Source organism: Oncorhynchus kisutch, linkage group LG10 (assembly GCF_002021735.2).
Source record: "Oncorhynchus kisutch isolate 150728-3 linkage group LG10, Okis_V2, whole genome shotgun sequence".
Taxonomy (NCBI): Eukaryota; Metazoa; Chordata; class Actinopteri; order Salmoniformes; family Salmonidae; genus Oncorhynchus; species Oncorhynchus kisutch.
Window position 1 is genome coordinate 3492268 of NC_034183.2, and position 7066 is coordinate 3499333.

At 43.7% G+C, this 7066-nt stretch overlaps 1 pseudogene; it reads left to right on the plus strand.

The window, feature by feature from the left end:
• The first annotated feature begins 1733 nt into the window (after positions 1-1733).
• Positions 1734-4110, plus strand: LOC116375779 (tripartite motif-containing protein 16-like; annotated as a pseudogene).
• Positions 4111-7066: the final 2956 nt, after the last annotated feature.

Sequence of the window (7066 nt, forward strand, 5' to 3'; positions counted from 1 at the left end):
CTCTCTCTCTCTCTCTCTCTCTCTCTCTCTGTCTGCCCTCTCTCTCTCTCTCTCTCTCTCTCTCTCTCTGTCTGCCCTCTCTCCTCTCTCTCTCTGTCTGGCCCTCTCTCTCTCTCTCTCTCTGTCTGGCCCTCTCTCTCTCTCTCTCTCTCTGTCTGGCCCTCTCTCTCTGTCTGCCCTCTCTCTCTCTCTCTCTCTCTCCTCTCTGGCCCTCTCTCTCTCTCTCTCTCTCTGTCTGGCCCTCTCTCTCTCTCTCTCTCTGTTTCTGCCCCTCTCTCTCTCTCTGTCTGGCCTCTCTCTCTCTCTCTCTCTGTCTGGCCCCTCTCCTCTCTCTCTCTCTCTGTCTGGCCCTCTCTCTCTGTCTGGCCCTCTCTCTCTCTCTCTCTCTCTGTCTGGCCCTCTCTCTCTCTCTGTCTGGCCCTCTCTCTCTCTCTGGCCCTCTCTCTCTGTCTGGCCCTCTCTCTCTCTCTCTGGCCCTCTCTCTCTGTCTGGCCCTCTCTCTCTCTCTGGTCTGGCCCCTCTCTCTCTGTCTGGCCCTCTCTCTCTCTCTCTCTCTCTGTCTGGCCCCTCTCTCTCTCTCTGTCTGGCCCTCTCTCTCCTCTCTCTGTCTGGCCCCTCTCTCTCTCTCTGGCCCTCTCTCTCTGTCTGGCCCTCTGTCCTGTCTGTCTCTCTCTCCTCTCTCTCCAGAGTATCAGTCTCCTCTCTCTCTCTCTCCAGAGTTATCAGTCTCTCTCTCCAGAGTTATCAGTCTCTCTCTCTCTCTCTCCAGAGTTATCAGTCTCTCTCTCTCTCTCTCTCCAGAGTTATCAGTCTCTCTCTCTCTCTCTCTCCAGAGGAATCAGTCTCTCTCTCTCTGTCTGGCCCTCTCTCTGTCTGGCCCTACTCTCTGTCTGGCCCTCTCTCTCTCTGTCTGTCCCTCTCCTCTCTCTCTGTCTCTCTCTCTCTCCAGAGTTATCAGTCTCTCTGTCTGGCCCTCTCTCTCTGTCTGTCTCTCTCTCTCTCCAGAGTTATCAGTCTCTCTGTCTGGCCCTCTCTCTCTGTCTGTCTGTCTGTCCCTCTGTCGTCTCTGGCTCTCTCTCTGTCTCTCTCTCTCTCCAGAGTTATCAGTTCTCTCTGTCTGGCCCTCTCTCTCTCTCTGTCTGTCTGTCTGTCCCTCTGTCTGTCTCTGTCTCTCTCTCTGTCTGGCTCTCTCTCTCTCTCTGTCTCTCTCTCTCTCCAGAGTTATCAGTCTCTGTCTCTCTCTCTCCAGAGGTATCAGTCCTCTCTCTCTCTCTCTCTCTCTCAGAGGTATCAGTCTCTCTCTCTCCCTCTCTCTCTCCAGAGGTATCAGTCTCTCTCTCCTCTCTCTCTCCAGAGGTATCAGTCTCTCTCTCTCCCTCTCTCTCCTCCAGATGGTATCAGTCTCTCTCTCTCCCTCTCTCTCTCCAGAGGTATCAGTCTCTCTCTCTCCCTCTCTCTCTCCAGAGGTATCAGTCTCTCTCTCTCCCTCTCTCTCTCCAGAGGTATCAGTCCTCTCTCTTCCAGAGGCTATCAGTCTCTCTCTCTCCAGAGGTATCAGTCTCTCTCTCTCCAGAGGTATTCAGTCCAGTCTCTCTCTCTCCAGAGGTATCAGTCTCTCTCTCTCCAGAGGTATCAGTCTCTCTCTCTCCAGAGGTATCAGTCTCTCTCTCTCCAGAGGTATCAGTCTCTCTCTCAGAGGTATCAGTCTCTCTCTCTCAGAGGTATCAGTCTCTCTCTCTCTCTCTCTCCAGAGGTATCAGTCTCTCTCCAGTATCAGTGTATCTTCAGACTTACCCAGCATCGTTGTCCGTCCTCTTCAGTACTTTGGAGATGTGAGTCAGACTGTGTCTGAACTGAGAGAGAAACTAGAAGACTTCCTTAAGGAGAATGGACCAAGATCTCCACTACAGGTGTGTTGAAAACAATAAGAACATCAACTTTAGACCATTGAAAGTTCCCTACTAGTCATATACATGTGGAATATGGTCTGATGATAACATTCCCTCTCTCTGTCAATGTGTTTGTGTGTCTGTAGTGAATATAGTGGATGTTGTACTGCCTCCAGAGCCCAAGACCAGAGAACAGTTGTTACAATGTGAGTCTCTTTATTGTGAAGTAACTAACAGTCTCTTTTTACTGACACTCCTAACAATCCCTCTAGAAATATATAGCAATAGTAGATCTAATCAAAGACTGGGTATCTATCTGACTCCTCATATTTCTCTGATTTGATCTCTGCTGTGCTCTAATCAAAGACAGGGTAGATACAGTATCTGACTTAACTTATTGTTCTGACTCCCCCTCATTGGTCTCTGCTCTTCTCCCAGATTCCTGTCAGCTCACACTGGACCCAAACACAGCACAGACACACCTCTCTCTGTCTAAAGGGAACAGAAAGGTGACACGTACAGACCAAGTCCAACCATATCCTGACCATCCAGACAGATTCACCAACCGGTACCAGGTTCTGTGTAGAGAGGGTCTGTCTGGACGCTGTTACTGGGAGGTGGAGAGGACTGGTGTTGTTGTTGTTACAGCAGTCTCATATAAAGACATCAGCAGAACAGGGACAGATGGTGGATTTGGACTCAATAACAAGTCCTGGAGTTTAAAGTGCTCTAGTGGTGATTATTGGTTCAGACACAATAATGTTGAGACTAAAGTATCAGGCCCTCAGTCCTCCAGAGTAGGAGTGTACCTGGATCACAAGGCAGGTACTCTGTCCTTCTACAGTGTCTCTGACACAATGACCCTCCTCCACAGAGTCCAGACCACATTCACTCAGCCCCTCTATCCTGGGTTTTGGATGGATTTAGTTTTGGTCTCACTGGTTCTGCTGAGCTGGTTAAACTGTAGTAGGGTCCACAGAGATACTAGTCATGTTGGTGTAGTCTATAGCTGAGCTGGTTAAATTGTAGTAGGGTCCACATAGATACTAGTCATGCTGGTGTAGTCTATAGCTGAGCTGGTTTAAACTGTAGTAGGGTCCACATAGATACTAGTCATGCTGGTGTAGTCTATAGCTGAGCTGGTTTAAACTGTAGTAGGGTCCACATAGATACTAGTCATGCTGGTGTAGTCTATAGCTGAGCTGGTTAAACTGTAGTAGGGTACACATAGATACTAGTCATGCTGGTGTAGTCTATAGCTGAGCTGGTTAAACTATAGTAGGGTCCACATAGATACTAGTCATGCTGGTGTAGTCTATAGCTGAGCTGGTTAAACTGTAGTAGGGTCCACATAGATACTAGTCATGCTGGTGTAGTCTATAGCTGAGCTGGTTAACTGTAGTAGGGTCCACATAGATACTAGTCATGCTGGTGTAGTCTATTGCTGAGCTGGTTAAACTGTAGTAGGGTCCACATAGATACTAGTCATGCTGGTGTAGTCTATAGCTGAGCTGGTTTAAACTGTAGTAGGGTCCACATAGATACTAGTCATGCTGGTGTAGTCTTTAGCTGAGCTGGTTAACCTGTAAACTGATTTGTTATTAATTAAAATTCAATACAATGTTTTAATCTTGTACATTTCCATGAATCATGATGTCTGGTGTTGGTGTATATTGGTTGTCATTCAGAACCATTGATATGTTTTCTCAGTTGGTTCTCTGTCTCTATGTAATTCTCCTCAGTATCATTGATCAGCTTGTTGGCTCGGTCCTAATTGATGTGTTCTCTGTCACCTGGAACTGCATGGAAAATGGTCCAGGAACTAAAGGACAATTCAGGACTAGTCAGCCCACTACAAGCTGGTATCACTTACTTTCTACTAAACTATATGGTCTGGTTTCCCAGACACAGATTAATCCTAGTCCTGGACTAAACAGTATGTTCAAAGTAGATGTCCAGGAAATACTGCTCAGTCCAGCAACATTAAACCTGTCCATTAGGTGGTTGCTGTTGACCAAACAATAAAACCAGCAGATATCTTGACTTGCCACTCAGTATATCAGTAATGTTCAGAATAGTACTTTAATATCATTGGAGATTGATGGTCTTTTTAATCCACTATCCAGAGTCAGGAACAGATGAAGTTAGGTCTGCTACTGTTCAGTGATTAAATATGATTTATGGTGATGGGAAATAATAAAAAACACTCAACTTCATCTAGTAATAGTTTTCCTTTGTTATTCATTCCAAGGTGTGTCTTTAACTTGTAAATGTATTGTGTGGAGGTGAGCTAGTGGTGTGGCTGATAGAATAGAATGAAAAGGGAGGAGGGGAGGAAGAGGAGAGGAGTGAAGGGCTGTTCAAGAAACCAGAAGAGGAAGAGGAAGATGTTCAGGGGAATTACTGTCTCTGGTCCAAATGGTTCCCTATTCCCTACGTAGTGCACTACGGTGCTTCTGACCAGGTCTAAGTAGTGTTCTACGTAGGGAATAGGGTGTAGATTTATTACAATATCATGCTTTAGTGTTTGGCACAAAAATATATTAGATCTCCACCCCCCACTTCCTGTCTGTCATCCCCCAGTTCTGTTAAGACTTCCTCTCATTGAACTGGGCCTCATTCTAAATGGTCACTTTGTATGATAGTCCATACTGGTCTTTACATGGTTCTACATACAGTACCTGTATTGATAGTCCATACTGATCGTTACTATGGTTCTACATACAGTATCTGTATTGATAGTCCATACTGGTCTTTACTATGGTTCAACATACAGTACCTGTATTGATAGTCCATACTGGTCTTTACTATGGTTCTACATACAGTACCTGTATTGATAGTCCATACTGGTCTTTACTATGGTTCTACATACAGTACCTGTATTGATAGTCCATACTGGTCTTTACTATGGTTCTACATACAGTACCTGTATTGATAGTCCATACTGGTCTTTACTATGGTTCTACATACAGTATCTGTATTGATAGTCCATACTGGTCTTTACTATGGTTCTACATACAGTACCTGTATTGATAGTCCATACTGGTCTTTACTATGGTTCTACATACAGTATCTGTATTGATAGTCCATACTGGTCTTTACTATGGTTCTACATACAGTATCTGTATTGATAGTCCATACTGGTCTTTACTATGGTTCTACATACAGTACCTGTATTGATAGTCCATACTGGTCTTTACTATGGTTCTACATACAGTACCTGTATTGATAGTCCATACTGGTCTTTACTATGGTTCTACATACAGTATCTGTATTGATAGTCCATACTGGTCTTTAATATGGTTCTACATACAGTATCTGTATTGATAGTCCATACTGGTCTTTACTATGGTTCTACATACAGTACCTGTATTGATAGTCCATACTGGTCTTTACTATGGTTCTACATACAGTATCTGTATTGATAGTCCATACTGGTCTTTACTATGGTTCTACATACAGTATCTGTATTGATAGTCCATACTGGTCTTTACTATGGTTCTACATACAGTATCTGTATTGATAGTCCATACTGGTCTTTACTATGGTTCTACATACAGTATCTGTATTGATTTTCTATTATAGTTTATATTTTACCTTTATTTAACACAACATTAAACAACACTATAAACACACATACAGTACAACAATTACATATTACATTACAAACACAAACATCTTGACTAATAACAGCTGGCCTAAAGACAATAACACTCTTCTATGATATAGACATCGATCAAGTGTTTAAACTCCACCAAGGAAACTAGATCATCACATTTTAAAATGTTCAGGAGAGAATTCCAGAACCAAGTTGCTTAGTAACTAGAACTAGAACCAGGACCTGTTCTACCTCTTGGTTCTGTTAGAAGCAAATCAGAATGGGACCGTAATTTATATTTATTTACTGACCTGACTAAAAATAACTATGGTATTTTACCCAATATAAATCAGTGTATACCAGTGGTTAAGCCTACAATATGGCCTTATAAATCAGTGTATACCCGTGTTTAAGCCTACAATATGGCCTTATAAATCAGTGTATACCAGTGTTTAAACCTACAATATGGGCTTATAAATCACTGTATACCAGTGTTTAAACCTACAATATGGCCTTATAAATCAGTGTATACCAGTGGTTAAACCTACAATATGGGCTTATAAATCACTGTATACCAGTGTTTAAACCTACAATATGGCCTTATAAATCAGTGCATACCAGTGTTTAAACCTACGCAAGGTAGATGACCACCAGCCAACAGCGCTGTAGAGATCACAATGATGTGTTAGACGTTTCTGATTTGTAATGAACCTGAGGGCTGCATGATACACTGAATCAAGTGCTCTCAGGGTCGTGGCTGAGGCCTGCATATATATAACATCACTAAAATCTAAAACCGCCAGTAATGTACATCATACCAGCTCCTTCCTGGCCTCCAGAGAACAAGCCTGATGCCAGTAATGTACATCATACCAGCTCCTTCCTGGCCTCCAGAGAAAAACAAGCCTGATGCCAATAATGTACATCATACCTGCCGTCCATGTTGCTGAAACAGTGCTGTGGCCAGAACTAAAGCCTGACTGCATCCATGTAAAACCCTCCATGTTGCTGAAACAGTGCTGTATACAAAAAGGAACAGTGGTCCCAAATAGAACCTTGCGGAACACCTGAGCACAACTCTATGGAGTTGTGTATGATTTGATAGGTAATTTATTAACCAATCTAGATCATGACTTGTAATTCCACAACATTTTAACCTTTGCACTAACACAGCATGTTCCAGTGTCAAAAGCCTTGGAAAAATCAATAAAGACAGACACACTTCTTGTCAAGAGCACAGTGGATGTCACTTAAAACCGTCCATGTTGCTGAAACAGTGCTGTGGCCAGACCTAAAGCCTGACTGCATCCATGTAAAACCCTCCATGTTGCTGAAACAGTGCTGTGTCCAGACCTAAAGCCTGACTGCATCCATGTAAAACCGTCCATGTTGCTGAAACAGTGCTGTGTCCAGACCTAAAGCCTGACTGCATCCATGTAAAACCGTCCATGTTGCTGAAACAGTGCTGTGTCCAGACCTAAAGCCTGACTGCATCCATGTAAAACCGTCCATGTTGCTGAAACAGTGCTGTGTCCAGACCTAAAGCCTAACTGCATCCATGTAAAACCGTCCATGTTGC